We start from the raw sequence: 25,569 nt of genomic DNA on the forward strand, positions 1-25,569 counted from the left end.
ATTCTAACTCTGAATGGTGACAGATGGTTACTAGACTTATCGTGGTGATCAATTCATAAGGTATATAAATGTCAAATCATTATGTTGTACACCTGAAATTAATATATTGTATTCCAACTATATTTCAATTAAAAAAGAAAAAGAAAAAAAAAAAGTACTTCTGTGCATATATTTTAACTTGCCTCTGGTGTACATATTTGTGCTTTCCTGTTGGATGTATACTTGGGAGTGGAAATCCTTGATCTTAGGTTATAAGCATATTCAAGTTTAGTAGACACTACTAGACAAATTACCAAAGTGAACAGGCCAACAATGTATGGCTTCTCCAATTGCTCCATACTCTCACAATACAGTAAAGTAAATGTAAATCGAAACCACTATAGGATGGTAAGATAATATAAAGTTAAATTATAGTAGCACATATCCAGGATGAAATTGAGTATATTAATTACAGCATTTTTCAAATCTAGAATTTTCACTTGATGTTTTTTATGTAGATTCCTTTTCTCAGCAGAAAGTCTCCTTCTTGTTGTCTGTTTTTTGAGCATATTAGTCACAGTTGTATTAAAATCCATATCAGATAACTCCATTGTCTAGATCATCAATGCGACTCTTTGTATTGTCTGCTTTTCCTCTTAGCCACATCTCTCAGTATGCCTTATATATTTTGATTGAAGGGTGGATTTTTTTAAGAAAAGCTGAGACGCTTTGGAAATGTGGCCTTCCTCCAAGACTGAATTTTATTTAGGTTCTTGCAGGATGTTAGAGGAGGACTAGGCCAACCTCATCCAGTCTCACCCTCAATTGATTTGGGACTGAATTTTAGCCTTTTTAAGGACTGATCTATCTTGTTGTTCAGATGTCTCAACAGAAGCCTGGGCTATTTACTGTGCTCTTTTGACATTGGTAGGCTCTTAGCTCCAATTTTTATCTCCCAGCACTGTGAGACTACTGTTAACTATACTTAGGTTTTCAGCCTCTTAGCAACTGTTTTCTGCTTGGTTCCCCAGACTCTCCGTCTGTTTCATTTTTGAATGACAAATGCTTCCGGGGAAAGCAGCGCAGTCTGCCAGGTTTCCTTCTCTGCACTTCCCTTCTTTTCAAAGTATTATGCCCTCAAACTTGAGCTGCCTTGCTAGCCCTGAACATCGAAATTTTTCTCCCCGGGTCCGTGAGACTCCTGAAGGCTATATTCGGCTTCTGTAGCCCTTAGTCAACTCCTGCTTGATTTATTAGTGTGTCAGGCAACACTGCTTGTGAATCAGCAAATGAGTTGAGGCGAAAAGCAGTATGAAATGTCATGTTTACCTCAATGAATTTCTCTTTTCCTAGAGATGTTGACCCATGAAGCACTGACTGTTTTAATAGCTCAATAGTATTTCAAACAGATTACTCTTGTATTCTGTCCAGTTTTTGCAGTTGTTTTTATCATGAAGATTGGTGTACTTCAAGTTAAATCACCACAACTAGACGAAGCAGAATTCTTCTCTTTAATTATCTTTTCCAGTGTATGCTGACACTTTTTTTTGCTTTTTCTCAGTTTAGGCTGAAAATGGCCTCCCTGGAGCCTCATGACTTCCAGTCCAATACTCAACAGACATTGACGGAAACTTTTGTGTGTCAGTTCCAAATTTTCAAGGTGAAATCTAGTTGGTTTAACATTATAACTGACACTGGGGGGAGGGTTTTGTGTGTGTGTGTGAAGGGGGTGGGTATCACTTGGCCTATTATCTAAATCACAGGGAATCTGAGAAAAAATTTTCTAAGAAACAGTAGTGGGGTTGAAGAAGGGAAAAGCGAGAGTAATAGTATTCAAAACGAAGCAGAATCAAACAGAGGAAAAAGGCAGATAGATATAACAAACATATGGCCTGAAGTCTTAAATTGCAATCTCCAAGGCCCTGTTTCCTGAGAGGTTTTTTTTTTTTTTTTCCTTAAAGCAGGGAACTTTCATGGAGTCTCCCCAAATTACAATAGTCAAAAAACAAACAAAAGAAAAACCAAAAAACACCTGTATGTGCTTAATCTATTTTTTTGTTGTTTTTCCGTGACACATTCAAAATATCCTGACTACTACATAAAACTCAACCTCTAGCTTGATAAAATTATCTGACATAATACAAGTTAGAAAATAACAGGTAGATAGTTTTAACTCCTCTCATACTTGTATTGCTCAGTCCTGTTGATCCTTTTTAGTAGGTCCTTGATATTAGCACACAGCTATACAGTGGTTTATAGTATTTTGAATTTCTTTGCATTTCCTATTCCTAAACATTCACTTTGAGAAATGAGACTCTATCAGGTGGCTTTCTTACATTTTTTGAAAAGTGTCATCTCTTTGCCATGTCCATGTCACTATGCCTACGTAATTCTGTTAGTTTGTAGTCTACACGTTCTGTGCCTTACTTCCCCAGTGTGTGTCTTCGGTCATGTAGGAATAGGTGGGGCCTTTCAATTCCTGCTCAGCTGAAAGAATCCCATCTTATGTGGCTCCACTTGGAAAACAGAGAGTCCTTCATTGAAAACAGAGGGATCGATCCGTATAACACTGTGACTGATTTTTATTACCAGTAGGATATTTTGGAAATGACAGAATGTAATTGACTGAGGCTAGATTATAAAAGCCATTGTAGGACTTCCTAGGTGGCGCAGTGGTTAAGAATCTGCCTGCCAATGCAGGGGACACGGGTTCGAGCCCTGCTCCGGGAAGATTCCACATGCTGCAGAGCAACTAAGCCCGCACACCACAACTATTGAGCCTGTGCTCTAGAGCCCGTGAGCCACAACTGTTGAGCCCATGTGCCACAACTATTGAAGCCCACACACCTAGAGCCTGTGCTCCACAACAAGAGAAGCCACTACAATGAGGAGCCCACGCACCACAATGAAGAGTAGCCCCCACTCGCATCAACTAGAGAAAGCCCGCGTGCAGCAACAAAGACCCAACATAGCCAATAAATCAAATAAAGAAATAAATAAGTAAAATAAATGTGTGTCACAAAAGCCATTGTAGTGTTTGTCTTGTTCTCTTTCCTCACTTACTCTGGGGAAGCCAGCGGCCATCTCATGAGACTACTCAAGAAGCCCTATGAAGAAGGCCATGTGGCCTTCTACCAAGAATCAATGAGAAATTGAGAGGCCTGCTGCCAATAGCTATGCTAGAGAGTCTTCCAGCCCCAGTCAAGCCTTAGAAGTAACTACAACCCCAGTGAGCATTTTAGTTACAGCACCATTAGAGTTCTCAAGCCAGAATCACCCAGAGAAGGCACCTCAAATTTCTGATCAGCAGACACTGTGATATAATAAATGCTTATTGTTAAGTCACTCTTTTAGGGGGTGATTTGTTATGCAGCAATGGATAACTAATATGGTTCCCGGAAGACCAGGGCAAGTGCAGTTGAAACACTGTGAGTAAAACAGAGAATGACAGAAGATTAATTTGGAGAGAGGTTTGGGGGTAGATTATTATACAGGGAACTGCAGACTATGATAAGGGATTAAATTTTATTCCAAATTCAGTTGAATGTCGTCAAAGAGTTTTAAGTATAAAATTAACATGCTGAAGAGAAAGAGAAATAAACCAAATTTAATTGTTCATTCATTCATTTAGCAAATATTTGTTAAATGCATGTTTATGGCAGAAATTGAGCTAGGTACTTGTGATACAATGATTAACAAGATACATAAAATGCCTCCTTTATAGAATTTTCATTTCGGTGTTCATGGCAATAACAAGTAGACAAACTAAGAGTAAAACAGATGAATTTAGATTGTGACAGATTCTAAAGGGTGAGTGATAGTAGAAGGAATAGCGTGATAGGACAGGGTTAGGTGAAAGAAACTGATTTGAGGTCAGGAAAGACCTCATGAAGATAACGTTTAAGTCCATACCTTTAGGAAGAGAAGGCACTAGGCATGGGAAGTAGATGATAACCATCTTTAGACATGTTGAAAAGGTCTTGAAGGGAAAGAATTTGACAAAATAGAGCAGAAAAGAAGCTACTGTGGTCAGAGCAGTTCAAGCAAAGAGTGGGTAGGATGAAATATGCTTGCAGAACTAGGCAGGAGTCAGATCCTATAAGGCCTCATGGACCGTAGAATGGCATTTGGACATTAGTCTAAATGCAGGAAATAACCACTGGAACTTTTTGAACAGATGAGTATTAAGATCTGATTTACATGTTAAGAATCATTTGATGCTATGTGAAGAAGAGTTTTTTTAAGCATTTTAAATAAAATATAAATAACTTATAAGAAATATATAAAGTATTCAAATTTGTATTTTGAAGGGAGCAGGAGAAAAAGCAGGAAGACTAGTTAGTGGCTTTTGCATCAAGTCTGACTAGAGAAAATCTGTCCTGGATTAACCTGGTGGCAGTCTCTGTAAAGAGAAGTAGATGAATCACATGGATACAGGATGTATTTTGGAAATAGCTGTTGGAATTGCTGCTCGATGAGGGTAGGAGGGTGGATTAGTGACTGCTACGGGCTGTCTTTGTCTTTACAGTTTAATGGCATGATTGTTTTCCTGTCTAAGGAATTATATGCAAGTATTTTAAACATTGTAAAAACTGAAAGTAAATGTAAATTACTTTTGTTTCCAATTGCTAAAAAAATGTATAGTACCTCTTGAAATCAATAACAAAATAAGGAATTACTGAATTAGTAGGTAATGCTAGTTCTTTGACCTTGCCTAAGGTATCTGAGAAAACAAGGAGAAAGTATATATGGTAATACAGAATAATAAATCCTGCAGATAGAAAATGCCAGCAAGGTCTGTTGGGGCAAATATAATGAGAATGATTTTCTGATGTGGACCTCCCTTTATTTTAAATTAGATGTAAAAGCTCCTTCTTTGCATGCATGTATGCATTTATTTATTATGTATGTAGATACTTTATATGCATTATAGGTGATTATATTTTTACTGTGATCAGAAAGTTTCATTGCTTTCCTGTCCACCCCTCATACAATTTTAATGTTGTATTTTATATTATCCTCAGTATGTTATTTTCAACTTCAGCTCCCCCCTCCCATTTTTTAAGGAAAAAAAATCAGTTTAGGTGATTTTTATTATATTTCTTGAGCCATTATAATATTTCCTCCAAGGATAATATCTATGCTGTCAATTGAATTACCTAGTGACTGCTGATAACTATCTGGAATATTAGATATTATGCTTCTTTCTAGGCATTTGTTTAAGATCAAGCATTCTTCTTTCTTGACAATTGTTCAGGTTGATTTCCACAACTCTGCCATATGTTTGCACTTGAAATTTCTCATCCTTTTAGTTGAAACATTGCATATTAAGTCATATTGTGTGTAAGGAAGCATGGAGTCTACAAAAGTGTGTGCCCAGTTAAAAGATAGTTGACTTGTGATAATACTTTTCTCACAGGGCCATTCTTTACAGATTTTGTAAGGTGGGACATCAGGGAAAATCTCTGCTTGGAAATCCGGAAGCAACCTGAAACTTGTGGTGTGAAATCACAACCACTCTGTTCTCACTTCCAATAAAAATCTGTTCTGTGTGTTTTTCCCCCTAAAGTGATGTTAACTTCATTGATTACGTTTCCTTTCTTCTCTTACGTTTTATTCCCCACCTATTCTTGTTCACCCATACACTTCTTTTTACTGTCTCTAACTCATAGAGGGTATCTCTTCATGAACTCGGCTACCATCTCCACACTCTGTCCTAATCTCATTTTACTCTATGCTTTTTTTGTTGTTCCTGATTTTCATACCTACAATCCAGTATGTGTGTATGCATTTTTATATCTGTACATGTGTAAAGGTATACAGGTGTAAGAATTTTGTATACACTAGTGAGGCTGTAAACACATTGGTTTCTCACACTTTCTTCTATCCCCCTACCTAAAGCATTGCCTTCCTCATTTTCATTTTTAATCTCTCCTGGAATGAGGCCATGCACCCAGCTTTAATACTCTTGTTCCTGAATAACAGGTTTTTAAGGATGAGAACTCTACAGTTAGAAACATGGAGCTTCCAGCCCTGGAGATTTTTATTACCACCTGGGAATAGCAGAAGTTACTAGAGATGGATGAGAGGAGCAGGCTTTATAGTAGCTCTCAGAGAAAATTGCTGAAGTACAAAATCATGCTGGAGGCTGGAATACATTCTCTGTGGATAAGAGCTATTTGATTGGAGTTTCTTTTATTTTTTTCCTTATGGTAAATGCACATTCATGAGAATGTGAGAGAGATATATATATATATATCATACTTATGTTTATATACATAGAAATTTGAAGAGAAATAATAAATTTATTAGCTATGTAACCACAATCCAATTTAAGAAACAGAATACTGTCTGCTTTTTAAAAAACCCCTTTGTGCCCTATCTCGAACATCCTGCCTTCTCCTCTAGGGTAACCAATAGCCTAAATTTTGTATTTGTAATCTCCTTACTTTTCTGTAAAGTTTTATTACCTATAAATTGGCAAATACTCTAAAGGGAAAAGCAGTGCAAAATGTCATGTTCACCTTAATGAGTTTTCCTTTTCTTCAGGTTATTTACCCTGCAAGTCTTTTTTGTTTGGTTGGATTTTATGTAGATCTTCTAGTAATTCTTGAGAGGACAGTTGGCTTAATAGGAGCTAGTCCATCAATTCTAGTTGTAGAATCACTTCCATATTTAACTAATAATGTGAAAAGTGCAATGTGACATGAAGAAAGCTGAACTCAGGCTGGGAGGCTTCTTGTACAAGAGAACATAGCAGATGTTTAGAGTTTTGCTGGGGAGGAAGGAAGAAGGACATTTTAGGTAGATGGAATCTGGCAAAACAGTAGGGATGTGGAATGACTTGATATCACTAGGGAATGGCAAAAAGTCTCCCTTTCCTGCACCCCTCTTTCTTTTGAGCACTGAGGCTTGCCAGTTCCAAGGCGTCCTGAAAGCTTGAGTAATATCCCTTTCTTTAAGAGATGGAGAATCAAATAGACATTAAAGAAGGCCAAGATAAATAACATGTCAGTATGGGTTTCACTATGAGGCTGTCTTTTAAAAACTCTTCCCTTGCTATCTTTCTCAAGTGGACTTTCAATGTTGTGTGTTCTGGAACAGTTGTCATAGCTGTGTGCCTGCCCTCACTCTACCAGGCCTTGCTAGCTACTAAGGATCTGCTGTGTACCCATCACTTGCCTGAAGGAGCTGTCATCTAGTTAGGGAGCCAAGATCTAAATGCACAAAAAAGTCAGTTCACTTTAACCATGACTCATTAACACCTGCTATGTCTAGGATGGCACTAATCCCTGCTCTACGAGATGAATAGCACAGCAATATGTGCCAGAAAATGTATATAAGAATTATCTGCATGTAATAACAAAAAACTAGGAACAGTAAAAGTTTCTGTCAATGGAGAATGAATAAACTATGATATAAACATTCAATGGAATGTTACAAACAAGCCAAAATTAATTCCTTCTCTTTGAATGTATCTACATGGTGCATGGCAGAGACATAATGCTGACTGAGAAAAAAAGCATTGTTCCCTTTTACATAAACCTTGACCACACACCTATATACAAACATTTGTACTAATAATAATGATAGCTAGTGTTTACACAGAGCTCAACAAGGGCCTTAAAAACACTGTTCTCATAATAACCACATGTTAGACTATTATCTTCCCCATTTTTTCAGATGAGGAAACCAAGAAGTTTAATAACTTGCCCAAAGTCACACAGGTAGAAAGTGGCAGAGCTGACTTCAGAGTCTGTGCCCTTCAATGCCATGCTGTGCTGCCTCATGAAAGACTGATACTCTTGACGGGTGGAATAGTCACCAGCTTCATGATAGTGGTTACCTCTCAGTGGGAGGAAGGAGAATGGAATAAATGGTAGGACTTTTATTCTATGATAGCATATTATTTCTTAAGAAGAAAGGAGACCTTTAGGAAATTTGACATGATATTAACGTTTGTTTTATCTCAAATTTCTTATATTCATGTTTCCCTACATTTTTATTTAAAACATGCAATTAATTGATTTTTTTTTAAAAGATGAGTCAGAAAGGGACTACATGTCTGGCAAGAGAAGGAACCATGAAAATAAAAACTATCTTGGTACAATCTTACTGCTATAATTAGCAAAATAATTAGAGCACTTGAATGTGTATAAAGCATTATTACCTCATACATACACAGCCCTGGGTAGTGGGTAAGACAGGCCTGTAATAATTTTACACGTAAGCAAACTGAGGCCGAGAGAGGGTACGTAACCTGCTAAGTCCATGTAGTGACTGGCTGTTGATAAGTTAGTTTTTGTTGCCTTATCAAATGAAGGTCAACAGCACTCGTCTCATTAAGAACAGACCAGAAACACACCAGGCATGGGAAAGTGCTTAGAAGAAAGAAATCCAATCAACAAGACACTAACTCACTCATTCCTTTTAATGGCGAGAAAGAATGCTTCCTTGTCTCTTATTTATCAGAAATGGTGAATTAAAGCTTGGGGTACAGCTCTGGGATCTTTCCTTTCACATCTCCCCACCATGACAGAATGAGAAGAGGCAGAGATTAGGCAATCTAGTCTTCATGCTTTTTTTCTTTTTCATTTTCCCAAGATTAAATGATTATTAAAAAAACACGCCACACTCTGTAGAAATCAACTAGCGTGAGTTGTTCACAGGCTTAACTCTAAGCCTGTGTTCGGGGGTCCTTGGAACTGTGGTCCATGGTAAAGTTTTACAGCATTACCAGGAGTGTGACAAGGCTGAGGCTCCGTTTTCAAGGAGACAACTCTAGAGGTGATGGCTCTTCCTGCTGCTGCTCTTATCACACATCCCTTCCACATGATCACTCTGAGAGCTGTGGTACAGTTCATTGGCAGAGAATCCAAGTACTGTGGACTTTGTGACTCCATAGCAACTATCTATTGGGAAGAGGGCATCCTAGGATTTTTTGCAGGTCTTATTCCTCACCTCCTAGGTGACATCATTTCTTTGTGGCTCTGTTACTCACTGGCCTACCTCGTTCAGGCTTTCTTCTAGGACTGCACTGTTCACATGTGGCTAATTGAGCACTTAAAGTGTGGCTGGTGTGACTGAGGAAATGAATTATAAATTCTACTATTAATTTAAATTTAAAAACTGAAGCAATATGAAATATATTTTTCATAAAATGCAACTTTATTATTTTTAAGATGTCACTTTAACATTTGCCTCTTGTGAGATACTGTTGTTGCCTAATCATGCCCGTGTCAGACTTGTTTTACAGGTAAATATATCACCATAGGACTCAGATTTAGTCAGATCTAGTCAGTGTCAGTGGATTGATTCAATTTGAATGGCTTTTTTTAATGCCCAGATATCACATTGTAATGTGTTTATTTAAATATTTTATGCAAACAGCACAAGTTACAGTGATACCTACAATAACAATTCATTTATTTCAACAGCAATGTGAAACTTTAATCTACCTACTGTGTAATGATTTTGTAAGTTTATCTTCATAATCATGTGCTTCATAGAATTGTTTACATCTGATCACGTCATATGTGTTAAATACTTATTTTTTGAATATTGTCATCCCCTCAAAAATTTTTACTTTAAAAGCTTAATATAACAAGCGTTTAGAGGCTTATCAAAGTAAGAAAATCAAAAATGACCCAATCCCAAGACAGTTTCTCCCCTGCTCCTTGAACATAGCTATAGACGGTAGGTGGGGTTGCATGGACATAATAGGGCCAGCAATTCTCCACTCAGACTCTGGGAAGGATAGCAGACCAAGTAACTTTGCATATCACAAACGTGGAACGTGGAAATTCAGAGGTGAGTGAAGAAAGGTGGGGAGTTCGCGACTCTGAATCTTTGTGGGTGGAAATAGCTGCCCCTCCCCTTTCTAATGAAGCTGGGAGATGGGCTCTGTTCCCCACCTCTTAGCTTAGCCTTAATGAAATTATATATGGCTATTTACCACTTACCTGTCTTCTACCCTTGTACGTACTTTAGAGCAGTAGGGAGCTTACAGTTTCCAGAGCTGTGTGTGTGGTGGTGCGGGTTGGGGGAGGAAGGTGCTCTCTGAAAGGCTTCTGTGGGCCTTTTTATCTCCCACCCAAATGAAAGCAACTCATGCTCAATGGCCCCAATCACAGACTATCTCAACACCTTTCTATCTCAACATTAGAGAGGATGCAGACAGTTCTGTGTGAGTGGTATGTGTGTGTGAATATGTGTATAGCAACCATGACTATCTACAGGACACTGTGGACGCAAGGTCGTGGTGATGGTAAGAGAATGTTTCTTCTTTGCTTTTCTTTCCTCAAGTAGGGGAGGCCTAAGGGAAGAAGGCACAGAGGAAAGGTTTTAGCAAAGATAGGAGGGGAAGGAGAACATGCTATTTACAAGCTTGGACTACACCTTCAAGTAGTATGCAGGTCATTCTTCAGCCACTAGATGGGAACTGGATTCAAACCTAGGGCCATGATAATTGATTCCTGGCTGAGGTCAGCTTTCTCATTCTATGACAGTCCAGCTCTGAAGGGGATCATGGACAGGAGCTTTCTCCTGAAAGCAGTGATTTTTTTTACACTTATAATAATAGTAGCCAGTGGATGTAGAATAGAGCAGGCATTGTTTGGGTGTATCTGTGTAGGAAGTGGAAAGGGTATTGCCGTGATGTACAGGAGACAAGAGCCTAGGCACAGGTTAGATACTGCTCAGAGATCTGTTGTGGCAGTCTTTCTGGGAAGTAGCTATACAAGATGATGATTTATCCCCATTGTGTGGGTACCTTGGGGATTGGAAGCCTCTCCACAGAATATCTTCCCTGGGCCTGCCTTGACGACATCATTGCAGAGCACAGAATTCTCTTAGCCATCAATTGTGGAAATGTTCATGGTGAAGACACACAGTGCTTGGGGGAAAAAATAAGGCAAATAGCAAGGAAGAAGCTGAGTGTAGCGTGAGTGGGAAAAGATGCAAAAGAATGAAAAGAGGAAAGAATGGGCCGGGTTGTGGGAAGGAATAGAAATGTCCCCATCATCCATTATCATCCCTCTTCCCCATACAGACACACACTCATACCCCAATTCAGGCCCCATCCCATTGTGTCTGATCAGGCCACTGTAGAGCACATTGGTGCCATCTTGACAAAAGTGTTCATGCACTTTTCTTTGAGCACAAAGAAGACATCTGCATGGATGTCCTCAGACGTGGCATTGCCCTCTCTAATGAAGGAGATGATAGTGACTTCTGTCAGCCATGCTGGATTGTGGTGTGCAGAGTTTATCCTTGATGCAGACAGTTTAATCAGCAGGAGGGGCACCACATTGGCATCTTCGTTGACTTGGCAGAACCTTGGATATGTCCTCCAGGGACACCCACAGTGGAGGCCTCACAGGCGGGTCCTGAACCCTGTGCCAAAGATTCAGCCCCTACTCAGCCCATGTGAAGCCCAAGTCGCCAAAGTCACCATTTTCAATGGTTCTAGGGAATCTGGATCAAAGCAGTTGAAGCAGTTGAAGGACCACATGGAGCAGCTGCAGACAGAGAATAGTTTGAAGAAGTTGACAGAAGGAGGCAAAGGGGTGAAAGTCTCCCCATGAAAGCTGTAGTGAACGCAGACACTAAAGCCACCTGATAAACCATCACTGACTAGGCTCTAGGCCAAAAGAGGTGGAGAGAGCAGGAGAAGTGCAGTTCGTCCTGGCTGCATTCTACTTTCTTCATCCCGCCCTAGATCTCATATCACTGACCAAGAAAAGCAAACTTTAGCTCGTAAAGGAAGGAAGCATAGCCCATAGCTCCAGAAGATGTTTTTTCTGCTCTTAATAACATACTTAATAATATCATACATCCATCATTTTATTTGGTTCTCTCAACTTAAACTTCAGAAAAGCTGAGTTACCCTATAAATGGGAAATCCAGGACTGGAGAAGTCAGCAGACATGCTTTTCCATGAGCCCATGGACCAAGGCTATCTCACCGAGGGAGAAATGTTGGCTTAAGAGATCTGAGTGTCTGGCCTTCAGTCATATCTGGCTCCTAGATCTTCTCTTATCTTGAGAGACACATGGGATGAGGCAATCAGGGTGTGCACACGCAAGGGGGCTAGAAATTTGGCATGTCCAAAATGAAGTGGGGGCACAATTCAGGTAGGATCCCCCACCCTCACTCTGCCTCTTGCACTGTTTCCCTGTCCCTGACTCATGACCATAGAGAGAGCACCCAAAAGCAGGAGAGTTATTTTCTCCAATCTTGAAAATTTCAGCGAATGTTTTGTGTAACACCAGCAGTGCACAACTCCAGAGGGCATCGTGGATTCTTGGAGTCCTATAACCGCAAGCCCTAAACACCTAATGTTGGGACAGCTAAGATGCATAAATGGTCTGGCACTTTGCAAATGGAGTGAGCACAAGTCCATAGAGCCTAGCTGCTGAGACACTGATTTCTCTCTTGAGGCCTATTCTAAGGGGATTCTTAGGAGAAACCTCCATGCTGAGAGTTTCCATTAAGAACTTAAATAAGCTTTCCAAGGCTTAGAATAGAGACATAGGAGACTTTGCATCTGTTTGGGTACCCAATAAGATAACCCCTGGGAACAAGTGGTAATTAAACATTTAAATTAATTATAATAAAATAAAGTAAAAAATTCAGATGCTGTCAGACCCCCCACATTTCACTTGCTCAATAGCCACACACGCTTAGTGGCTATCATATTAAGTAGTGCAAATTTAGAGCATTTTCTTCCTCAAAGAAAATTCTGTTGGACAAAAACTTCTATTAGTCCTGGAATCCATAATCTAAATTAGCCTCTTCTTTTCCTGTGGTCATCAGAACAGCTTTGTGTTTCATCAGGAAGGCCAAGTGAGTAGGTGTGGAGGAGCAAGTCCTTGCAGATACCTGCCCTCCAGAGAAGGCTGAAATGGTTAGCCTTGGGTAGTCAGTGCCTGAGACATTAGGACAGAAGAGGGGGCATTTCTGGAGATCAGCTCTATGAGTGGCATTTGTGAGGAGGTGGTGACAAGTCCTGTAAGTCACAGGGTCCTCTGTGGAAATAACTTCTCTAACAGGTCTTCTGCCTTGGCTTGTCGCTGGAGAAAATATCCAGTTGGGTGAAAAAAATATTTTGATTATCTAGTGAGCACAAAAAAGATAAGCTTATCTGAGGGCAAAATTGTGTAGATTGTCAAGATGTCTTTCCCATCCACAAAGGATATACTAGAGAAGATACCTATCACCTGTTCTCTATGTCAAGAAGAAGAGAATATAGCCACATGAACTGTATATGCAGTCCATAAATTAAAAGCACTTGACATTTTCTATAACACATCCCCATGATATAAATCATCCACTGTCCAGTAAATGGGTTATGCTGAACATTTGCATTCATTAGCTGAGCTGTCGTAAAGACAGAGTGTTGGAATTGTTGCTTCTAGTCCTCATCCTGTGCATTAGACACTTGGGAACCAGGCCGACGTTGCCCATGTAGCCCATAGCATGTTTCTGCATGTGAGCCGCCATCAGCATCTTTCTTCTCTCTTACTGTGCTTTTCAATGAGTGCTAAAGAGTTGCTTTAGGAGCTGGAGAAAGCTGTCAGATCCCCTGTGAGATTAAATGAACAAGCTTAACAGAACAGAAAGGCAAAAGGAGACTTGCTCATGCAGGGGCACACTTGCTTTGGCTCACAGCTGTCAGGGAAAGAGAGAGCGCCAGTGCCAGCAATAAAAATGGACTCCTCCTTCAGTCCTTAATGTTATGATCTTCTTAGAAAAGTACAGTTTTCTTGAGCATGCCCATTTAGACACTTTGGAGAGAACACTTTACCAAAGGGAATTCGCTGACTTCAGAATGCCTCTGATAATATGCAAACTGTCCCAAACAAATAAATGCTTTCCAGGAACTCTTCCCTCCTTACAGCTACTCCAATTACTGCTGGGGCCAACCCATAGATGTGTAAATCTCCTTTGGGATACGGTTACTTCCCATACACTATGCAGACCAAGACCACTTCGACCCAACCCCAAGTCCCAAAATACACTTTCCCGCTCAGGCCCAGCAGAGCGTCTGACAGATGATGACAACATATGATTTTCTTGTGACTAATCAGATTCCCTGTAGTGGCACAACACACCTTTGAAACCATGCATCCCTCAGAGACACCTACTTCTCATTCTCCTTTGCTGGTCTCGCCTCAACTGCTATCTCTTAATGTCTGAGTGCTCCAGACAACGATTCTTCATCTCTTCCAGCTCCCTGATTTTAAATCCCACATATATCCAAATTCCAACCTCCATCTCTTTAAACACCCAAAATTTAACTCCACATGTCGCCCTCACAAACGTGATACATGCAAAGCATTCTCCATCCTGGTTGATAGCAACTCTCTCCTTCCAATTGCTCAGGTCAAAAGTGTTAGTGTAACCTTTGAGTCATCTGGTGAGGTGCTGGTAAATGTTCCACAGTCAACGCTCCAGGAAAAAAAAAAAAAAATTATTTATTGATTTTGCTGATTTCCACAGTGCAAATGTTCTCACCATGGGTAGAAGCCATCGATGTGACTTCACTGTGGGCCAAGGTAAGAAGCAATGGCGCAGTCAGCTCTCCTCTCTAGAGCTCCAGCGTGTCACTAGGCGCTTGTCTCTTTCCCTCACATCCCACCCTCAATTCAGAAGTAAACCCAACTGGCTCTACCTGCAAACCACATCCAGACTCCAACTCTTTTTCAGCCCCTGCTCTGTACCATTCATATTCTAGTCACCATCATCTCTTACCTCAAGTTTTGCAGTAGCCCCTTAACTAATTTCCTTTGCCTCATATAATCTATTCTGAGCCAGAGGAATCTTTTTAAAAAGATAAACCATGTCACTCCTCTGTTTGGAAACTTCTAGTAGCTTCTGTCTCACCAGGCAATGTAAAAGCCATCAAATAGTAGTCCATTCCTACTTTCTTTTTCTGTATTTACCTTATCACTTTCTAATACAATAGTTTACTGTTTTATCACTTATTTGTCTGTTTTCCCATTCTAAAATGTAAGCTCTATGATGCTCCAGATTTTTGTCCCTTGTGTCTGAAGGCCCAGCTCCTCAAAGCATAAATAGACATACAGTAAGAATTCACATGCTCGCTTCAGCAGCACATATACCAAAATTGGAACAATACAGAGAAGATTAACATGGCCCCTGCGCAAGGATGACACTCAAATTCGTGAAGCGTTCCATATTTTTAACTGACAAAGAATTAATCTCCAAAATATACAAGCAGCTCATGCAGCTCAATATCAAAAATACAAACAACCCAATACAAAAGGAGACATTTCTCCAAAGAAGACATGCAGTTGGCTAACAAACACATGAAAAGATGCTCAACATCACTAATCATTAGAGAAATGCAAGTCAAAACCACAGTGAGGTATCACCTCACACTAGTCAGAATGGCCATCATCAAAAAATCTAGAAACAATAAATGCTGGAGAGGGTGCAGAGAAAAGGGAACCCTCCTGCACTGTTGGTGGGAATGTAAATTGGTACAGCCACTATGGAAAACGGTATGGAGGTTCCCTAAAAAACTAAAAATAGAACTACTATATGACCCAGCAATTCCAATCCTAGGCATATACCCTGAGAAAACCATAATCCGAAAAGAAACATGTACCACAATGTTCACTGCAGGACTATTTACAATAGCCAGGACATGGAAGCAACCTAAATGCCCATCAACAGATGAATGGATACAGAAGATGTGGCACATATATACAATGGAATATTACTCAGCTATAAAAAGGAATGAAATTGAGTTATTTGTAGTGAGGTAGATGGATCTAGAGTCTGTCATACAGAGTGAAGCAAGCCAGAAAGAGAAAAACAAATACTGTATGTTAACTTATATATATGGAATCTAAAAAAATGGTACCGACTAACGCAGTGACAGGGCAAGAATAAAGATGCAGATGGAGAGAACAGACTTGAGGACACAGGGTGGGGGGCGAACGGGAAGCTGGGACAAGTGAGAGAGTAGCACGGACATATATACACTACCAAATGTAAAATAGATAGCTAGAGGGAAGCTGCTGCATAACACAGGGAGATCAACTCAATGATGGGTGATGAGTTGGCTGAGATAGGGAGGGTGGGCAGAAGTTGAGGGAGGGAGGGGATATGGGGAATCTATGTATAAATACAGCTGATTCACTTTGTTGTACAGCAAAAACAGGCACAACAGTGTAAAGCAATTATATTCTAATAGAGTTTTAAAAATTCACTAAATAATTGTTGAATGAATGAGTAAGTTAATAAGTGAATCTTCTGTCTTCACCGCTTTGACCTGGTTGCTCCTCCTCTTGCTATCCTCCTGATTTCCTGGGCCTTCCCTGCCCCTAACCACAGCATATCCTCCTCACTCCTGACCTGGATCACTGTCCTTCACTGCTTTAGACCTCACACTTGATGGGTCAGGCCCTGACACCGACCTAGTTCTTACCCATTTCCAGCACTGCCTGTTTTGATCTGCCTCATTGCCGGCCACAGTCTGGTATAACACATAACTATTCCTTTTCGTTTGCCTCCCAGCATCTTCGTATTTTTAGAAACCTGCCCAAGGTGAGTAATTATATAACCCATTTGCTCTCTTATATCTGGCACTATGATGATCACTGAATAATAGCTTAGGTGAATAGTTATACTTCTGTATTAAGCAAGTACCCATCATCACTAGTGCAACTATGTAAAAGGGCAATAAATAGGTGACTACATAAGCACAGTCATGATTAATATTTGTTGAACTCTTACTGGATGTTGGGCCCTCTGTTTGTTTTACCTCTTTTCACATTTTCCATATCCACATTTGTCATCTTAGATCAAGAGTTTGAATTTCTGAAGTAGCCTTTCAATCATAATCCTTTTTCCCTTCCTTTACTATTGTTCACACAATGATATCCCCGACTTTTTAAAAGTATATTAAAACTCTCCTGAGACCTCTCACCATAATTAATAAAACCCAGACTATCAGTGTCCAGTGATAATACTTAACAAGAGCAGGTGCTTACTATTTCAAGTCTTGCTTGAATGCTTTGTGTGCAATTATCATATTTAATGCCTTCAACAATCCAATGAGGTAGAAAAAGCGGCATGAAGAGGTTAAATGGTTTTGTACAGTGTCATGCGTTTAATAAGTGGTGAAGCTGAGATCTGAACTCAGTCACTTATCATTCTGCTGTCCTTTTCCCCAGATGAGTAAACTGCCCCCTCAACTTCACCTCCTACCATGCCCTCCAGCTACTAAGGTGTACAACAGATATATAGGCTCCTTTTCTGCTCCTGGAACACATGAAACTGAAAGGTCTTTGTTGGCAGGGCTCTCCTGGACCATCCAATCTAAAGTGCACTCCTCTCTCATAGCACCCACTTCCCTCTCCTCACAGGGGTAGTCATACCTTAAAGATTTATTTACATATTCATCCACTTTGCCCACCACATCTGTGTTTTATTCAAAACAGCCTACACCTAGAACGTTTCCATTTCTTAATAAGCATCTGTTGAATCCATTCATGAATTAGTGTCATTGAATCTTCACTACAAACCCAGAGGAAATGCCACTCTTTATTGACAGAGATAGTAACTAACTGGCCCAAGGTCAGAGAACCTATAAGGAAAACCTGGATTGGAACTCCAGCCCTTCTGGTCACAGAGTACCAGCAAGCTATATACTTCTTCCCTAGGTGCTCAGGATTTGAGGACCCTAAACAAGGAAATTACTGAAGCAGCTGGCAGATGGGCTTAATAATCTCCTCTATAATTATCTGCAAATTTGTAAACCTTGAAGTGAAAAATAAATCCTCCCTCCTCAGGTTTCTTTTTAGAGTGAGGACTGAATGACCAAATGGAGCCTCATCTCGGGAGCTTGCACTGAGCAAATCACAGCGCAAGGAGGCAGCTAATTGCTGAACTTGATTGCAACTGCTAATCACAGTCTTAGGGAAAAAAAGCGTTGGGAATTAATTAGGCAAGGACCTTCGGAACAGCAGCAGGAAGCCTCTGAGTGACCTTTATTTACAGTCAGTTAAACAGAAGTGTGACTAAGAATGCCAGGGAGCAAATCAGATTATGAGTATTGATTGCTTAAAGAAAATGAATAATTTAGAAGCCTCGTCAGAATAAATATCCAGCGACAGAGATGAAAGAGCACAGCATACCACATTTCTAACACGCATCCGTCATGCGGCGGTGTCCCCTGCTCAGAAATTGAGAATTTTCACCCTCACAAAGCACAATTAGTTTCATGACCCAGCATGATTGCCACGAGGAACTGTTCTCATTCAGCTAAGCATGGGGAAAATCCAGGGTGTTGAACTAAAGCTTTTGTCAACACTTTGCATGGTAAACTAATTACAAGTTCATGGAAGGTTTACTTTCCAATTTTTATCAATAAAACATCAACCAGAAGAAGTTGGATGGCATTTTCTGTGCTTGCTGAGTAAAGCTCACAGGTTTCCGTTTTTGAGGACTATATACCTTTTATGGGGCATATGTGACAGAAGTTTTCAGTGAGAAAGGCAAAGGTTTTAGATTGCTTGTAAGTAAAGATTTTCAGAGGTTATCTCCAACTTCTAATAAAAGTTGCCTTTCATATGCTGGAGTCAGTTTTCTACCATACTTCCCCAGTGACATGCCTCTGTCCTAACTCCATTTGATGACAAGAACAGACATAGAATATTTATACCAAGGTCTTGAACAGGTACTTTTGAATTACATGTTTTCTTTTTTTAAAAAATATTAATTTATTTATTGGCTGCATTGGGTCTTTGTTGCTGCGAGTGGGCTTTCTTTGGTTGAGGCAAGTGGGGGCTACTCTTTGTTGTGGTGCATGGGCTTCCCATTGAGGTGGCTTCTCTTGTTGTGGAGCACGGGCTTTAGGCGCAAGGGCTTCAGTAGTTGTGGCTCGTGGGCTCTACAGCGCAGGCTCAGTAGTTGTAGTACATGGGCTTAGTTGCTCCACTGCATGTGGGATCTTCCTGGACCAGGGATTGAACCCATGTCCCTTACATTGGCAGGTGGATTCTTAACCACTGTGCCAGCAGGGCAGTCCCAAATTACATGTTTTCTTGAAGCAGTGAATCTTGAGATTTTTATGCCATGTTGAAGGGTTCAAGTTATACTTGAAGTTATGCTCTTCTCTACCCTTAAAAACTAATTAAATTTCCTGGTGGGGACTTATTGCCATATTATGTTTTAGGGCAGTAGATATTAATAGTTTTGCTGAAGTGGAAACATTTCAGAACTACCACAGTGTCAGAGAATCCAGGCATATTCATTTTGGATAGGACTCAGAGAAATTAAGTTCTGTTACTAGCAGATTAATGTAGCAAATTAACTAGCTGTGTTCAAGGCAGCCACAATTTCTATATGACAGTAAACATAATTTGTAAACCAATCAATAAAGCAGTCAAATCATTAATTTTCTCTATCAGTATAGGCATTAGTATTCATTTATGCCTATACTAATTTATGTCATTCATATCATGTATTGAGTATAGATATTAGCATTATCTAATACACATATGAGAAATAGACACTGAGATGAAATGTTTTCCAGTTCTTTACAGTGAAGAGAGTTGAATTTTTTCCCTCTTTTAAACACAGTTGTTTGAAGTACATCCCCTTAGTACTCAGCCATAGGAGGTCAAGATATACCGCTGGATAATCTCCCGGGTGTTCCATTGCCCTACAGTTGGGAAGGAACCAAATGCAAGCCTCAGTGAGGCTCAGATGACTTCCCGTGTAAATTACTGACTTGCATTGGCCTCATTCTGTTGCCTGTTAGACTTTAGCAAATACTGCCCAACTAATTTGTCCGATTGACCGGAGGTGAAAGCCAAGACCAGCACACTTATGTTCTTGTGGTCAAAAAAAAAAAAAAAAAAAAAGGGTACTAAAGGTTGGGAGATTGCACCAAGTATGGCTGACATCTTCCAATATGGCTATTATTGATTTAAGTATTGATGGGCTATTTGTCAAACATGAATGAATTCTCACTTCTCTGTTACAGACAGAAGTTCGCAGTTACAGTGGTCCTATTCTAAAGGAACTAGTTGTTTGATTATTTCCCAGTAATAGGAATTACTGTTTTTGAACTGTCCAAGGGAGCAATAAGAAGGTCGTCCAATTATGTATCTATCTTGTTATATGGACTTTTTTTTTCATGAGAATTTGAATTAATATAACACTCCTTTTGGAGGGAGAAAAGGTCATGTGAAAATCAGATTCCTCAGTCCTCTATGGTCTAGCACCTGTATGCCAGCACTGCAGGCTGATAATCTTCTGATGGCAGTATTTTCTTTCACTTGGTATGTTGCAGGGAGATAGAGGCTAGTAGAAGATTTTTCTTTGCTCCACAAATTTGGAAAATATCATTATTTATAGGCTATTTTATACTATTTCTCATATCTTCCTGGGTATTTTATATTAGCTGGTTTTTTAAAAACATGCAAAACTGATACTCAAAGGAAATACATCCACAACAAAATGCAGAGAGCTTTAATTAAATGCCAGCATAAAGCCTTAATCGCATCTGATGTTAAAGTAATACAGTTTTTATTCAGGTGTGCTAAATGATTCAGGTAGTGGGCAGGTTGGTTACCACAAGTCATTAGATTGTGAGGGGATTTTATGGGCTCTTGTTTGCATCTAGATACTAGCACACTGACTGTGGCAACCTTTCTTCTCCAAAGCAATTTTCATTTTCAAAAAAACCAAGTGATGCAGAATTATGGCCTCTCCTTTAGATTCCAGGAGCCTACCTAGAAAGGGAGTACACTTGGGTACAAAGTAAAGTTCACCTTTTCTGATTCTTTTCCTATTTCTAGACAACAAAATGAATCCAGTTCTTTGGAAAGGCAATAACGTGCAAATGTGCCCCTTTTAATACATAAAAGCTAACATTAAATACATGACCGTATGGCATTCTTAGATTTCTTGCTTTTGCTACTAGAGGGTGGTGATTTTCATGTTAATTTTATGTCATTTGTAATAGGGAGGCCTGGCTTTATGTGCAGATGTGCCCTATTCCTTTCCATTATGGGAAGCAAGTAATATGATTGCCATAATTCCTGGTATCAGATTATAAAAGCAGCATCTTTAGAATCTGCAAATGTGCTGTTTTATTTTATCCCTTTGTTTATACACAGATTAAAACATGATCCCCCATGGCCACAGCTTGTAATTGAATAGAGCGTTCTAAGGCTGCCACAGAGCAAGGCAGCAGTGCTTGAGTGACTTCGAAATAGAGTCAACACCTGGGAAATAAATTTTCTCCTTCGTCTTTCCCATGGCCTTGAATGTTTTGATAATGTTGATAAGACACAATAAAAATATTATTATTTAATGAGCAAAGAAATGTAGCTAGTCACTACACTGCCTGCTGCAAGAAAGGAAGATTTTCAGTATCACTTGAAGGATTTCAGGGTTGGGGTGGATATTTTCCATATAATTAATTTCATCTTAATTTGCTTAGCTTTCTGTAGAAGATCATCAGATTGAAATTGCAATATGTTTCTTTGTCTTTTTTATCCCCTTGAAGTCTCAGCATAATTCAGGACTAGGGAAAAGCGATTCTTTTGTACTTTACATGCAAGTCACAGTTTCCTTATTGGGTTCCACAGGATCCCTGGTCTCCAAGCTCCTGTACACAGCTGCCACTGCATATGTTACTGCTGGAAACTAAAACTTGCTGAAATAATCATTCCCTATGTTTTTAAGAGGCTGTGTTTAAATTACTGCTTGACACATCTCATTTCTTTAGGGAACTTGAATTCATATTGCAAAACAGCAGAGCCAATAAAAACCTAAGATTTATTCTTTTTCTATTTAATATTGGATATTATGAACAATCTTTAGAATCACTAATAATCAAAATTCTTTTGCTCCTAAGGCATTGTATATACCACAGTTTCTAGCATACAAAACACAAAGATAAATTAACACCAAGTAGTGAATATAAAAATTGAATATTTTTCCATGCACATGATTTAAAAATATAAATTTTTTGTATACACACAAAACTAGTACACTTATGTTTAAAACCATTAGAGGCTTTATTGACTTCTTACCTTCTATGAGCTAGCTGCTGATTATTTCCAGCACTTTTTAAAATAAGTAACAAAAGTAGAAAATAATGCTTAACTTGCTTTGCTAGCGTGTAGAATACATACCAGTTACCTTAAATTACAGGATATATGAAATCCTCAGTCTAGGTAGAGACACTTCCAAGCCTGTGGACTTCTACTTCCTCTATTACATATAAATAAGATTGTAAAAAATGTAACTCCCACCCAATAATTTCCAAAGTCAACACAGAGAAAGAACTATTTGGAAACAGCCAGAATCTCCATTCATTTTAAAGTTAGGTTGCTGTGGGAGAACATTATTTCTGAAAATAAAATTTTTATTATCAGCACCCCTGAGAAGTAAAATTAAAAATATAAGTTAATGGAAGATAGTTTGGCCAGGGTTCCCTGACAGCCTGAAGAGCAAATTAACATTTAGGGCTTCCTACCATTTGCTTTCAAAAATATCCTTAACAAATAAGAATAACAGGCAGTTTTCTCAAAAGCCCCAAGCACGTTTTGTGGAGTTTTGTTTTGTTTTGCCCACCTTTTTTTCCCCCCCATTCTGGACTTCTGGAATCTCAAACAGAAATAGGAAACATTTCTAAATGAAAAATTGTTCTAAGTGTGGTTTTAATCCAATAATCATTACCAGATTGAATTTCAAAGAATTCTAAAGATTTTTGTTATTATGTTTGAAAGAAAGGAAAAATAAGTTGCATTTGAATAATATTTCAGTGGTTTTGTAAATAATATTTATGTTTAAATTTAAATGCAAAGTGTGGGTAATTTAAGGTAGAATGGAATTCAGTAATTACAGGGTCCCCTTTTAGCTAAGTCTTAATCAGTATGGAAGAAGATCTTTTTGTGGCTTCATTGCATTCAGATGATGTCAGCAGGTTCTGAGGCAGGAAAGTAGATATATGTTCCTTTGATGTTATTCTTGGGAAAGTTGAAAGTGCATCCCACAGGGAAGATATATTTCTCCTTGCCCGCTTAATAGCCCTTAGAGATACAGGAAGTGACCAGAATAGCTATATTTGATTATTATATAATCATTCAATTTCTGAATAATCCAATGATTACTTTTTCTTAATTAGAAAGGTTATAAGTATGGCCAGTACAAAATAATTTGTAAAAATCCCTGCCATTAACTACTTAAAGGTGAAAAAGCTATTTATGATTTGAACCATTTAGCTCTTTTTAAAGAAAACTTACACTCATCAGATAGAGACTCTGCTACCAAGGCAGCTCTCACAATTCATGTGGACCATGTTTATCAGGTCATAGTCCATTTTATGTCCATGCTTGATTCTCAATAAAGTCATCTTTCTTTACCAAACCCACTGAAAATTAAAATGATTTCAATTACGATGGTTACTAGGTTTGGCTGCATGGATGAATTTTCATAAAATACTTTTTTAATCTTTTGTTCAACTATTTAATAGAAAGTTCTAGTAAATAGTGTGAAATCCAGAGAAAAGCATGTTTAGAATGCCAGGTATGGCAAACTAGCACTATCTGGAATTAAATTTTATGTGAACTTAATCATCTTGGGTGAAGATTACAACTCAAAATACCTACACTCTCAAAAAAAATTTACAGATCAGGAACATTAGTCATCATTATTTAGTACATCTAAGAAAAATACTTTATGTAATATATTTAATTACCCCCAATTGAGATTGTGACAGAACTCTTTATAAAAGTCTTTACAAGTATGTTAACTTGAGAGAAAAAATATATTTAAAAAATATAAAGCCAGTTGACTGATTTCTTATGTGGGAGTATGTGTAAGAAATAACAGAGAATGGGATATTAGTCCTGCCCATAAAAGAGGGTAATACTATGATGTGTGAACCCTGAGGGGACACTACCCATTAGACTTGACTGATCACTTGTAAGAAGCAAGAGACCAGAAGCCGAGAGTGACGTTAGACTTGCCAGACTTTAGGTTTGGGTAGCCAAAAGGAAAATGGTTGTATGAACACAAATAGGGAAACAAGAATTTTTGGATACTATAGTGAGTTCAGTTTAGAATCTTTTGAGTTTAGCTGAACCTCCAGGACAGGGTGTCTAGATGAGAGATGGAAACAACTGATGGCTTAAATGTTGAGGCTGGGAGTCGTCTATATGCATATCTATCTCTCTGTTTACTGACTGAAAGTAATAAGTGAACACAGAATAAAAAAATTACCTATAATCCTGCTATCCAGAAATAACCAAATGATATTATTATAGTATAATATATGATGCCTTCTCCAGTCTTTGCACGACACACATGTACATCCAGGAATGTGCTTTTCATCCACTTGCATGCATAACTATTCTGTTTTAAAAACTTGTAAGCAGACAACTAAAGTGTTTCATCATAACATTGTTTCAAAGCCCTGGAGCTGACTTGTCATCTTGTGACCAAATTGCAGTGATAGTAGCTAGGAGGAAAAATAACAGACTGCGAGAATACCTGGCAAAGTCCCATATATTAAAATGCTAGTAAATAAGTCTTTTTTAGCATACTTTGTTTAAAAGAGGAATTAACCTATTTTCTTAAAGAAAATAAAAACCTATTCAAAATTAAGAATAACCTATTCAAAATTACCTCTGTATTTTAAGTTAATACATCAAATCAAAATCGTCTCACTGATTCCCTTCCGCCTTCCTCCTGCTTGCTCTTCTTCAGTCTGAGACATGATTTCAGCCAAGGTAATTAGGATGATCAAATAACTGTTTGGCAGATCTTTTCTTACATTAAGGGAAAGAGAGCATGCTCTAGGTTGGTCCACATCATAATTATGGCAGTCCTGTTTGGACCTGTGATAATGGTTTTAGACATTACAGCCTCAAATTGCTGAGTTTCAGAAGCTCCGACCAGAATTGCAATTCCCTGAGTTTGTCTTGGTGCAAGCACTCAAAAAGTGAAAAAAACAAAAATTACTCAGGGAAGAAAATTATATGTAAATAGAAGGTATGAAAAACAATGCCAAAATCTGTGCTTCAATAACAGTCTAAAAATACAAAGAACGGTGGATATGTGCCTCTCAAGCCTCCAGTGAGAAAAACATCCAAAAGTTCACAGAGCTCAATTGTTTTTCCAAAATGCCTGATTAGGAAAATCAATTAACGCAGCATAATGGGCTCTGTGGAGAAATTGCTTCATTTCATTGGACTAGAAGAGAAACTGTGAAAAACCTATTTTTTTCTATTGCTGTACCCTTCCACAAAGCTGTGAAAAAGAAAGAGAGAGAGAAAGAGAGTAAATGGGAAGACGTCTTATGGTGTCTCTACCTGGCTAAGTCTCAGTTACCAGTTGTGACATCCCAACATCCTGCTCCCAGAATTCTGGCTTTTATGTAAAAATCTGGGCAGATTTTTACTCTTTAAGGCTACCACTGTGTCTTAGGGTCCTGGTCTCCCAAGACTAGCTTCTAAGTAGGATCTAATCTCTCCAAGTTATCCTTTCTATAGAGATCTGGAAAATAAACAGACCTAGCAGACCTTTCCTTTTTTG

General features: G+C 38.8%; 1 non-coding gene across 1 annotated transcript; it reads left to right on the forward strand.

The window, feature by feature from the left end:
* The first annotated feature begins 15,079 nt into the window (after positions 1-15,079).
* LOC130842472 (U6 spliceosomal RNA) lies at positions 15,080-15,186 on the forward strand. Its single transcript, XR_009050447.1, has one exon. It is a non-coding gene; the product is annotated as a U6 spliceosomal RNA (small nuclear RNA).
* The last annotated feature ends 10,383 nt before the right edge of the window (positions 15,187-25,569 follow it).

Source organism: Hippopotamus amphibius, chromosome 1 (assembly GCF_030028045.1).
Source record: "Hippopotamus amphibius kiboko isolate mHipAmp2 chromosome 1, mHipAmp2.hap2, whole genome shotgun sequence".
Classification (NCBI taxonomy): Eukaryota; Metazoa; Chordata; class Mammalia; order Artiodactyla; family Hippopotamidae; genus Hippopotamus; species Hippopotamus amphibius.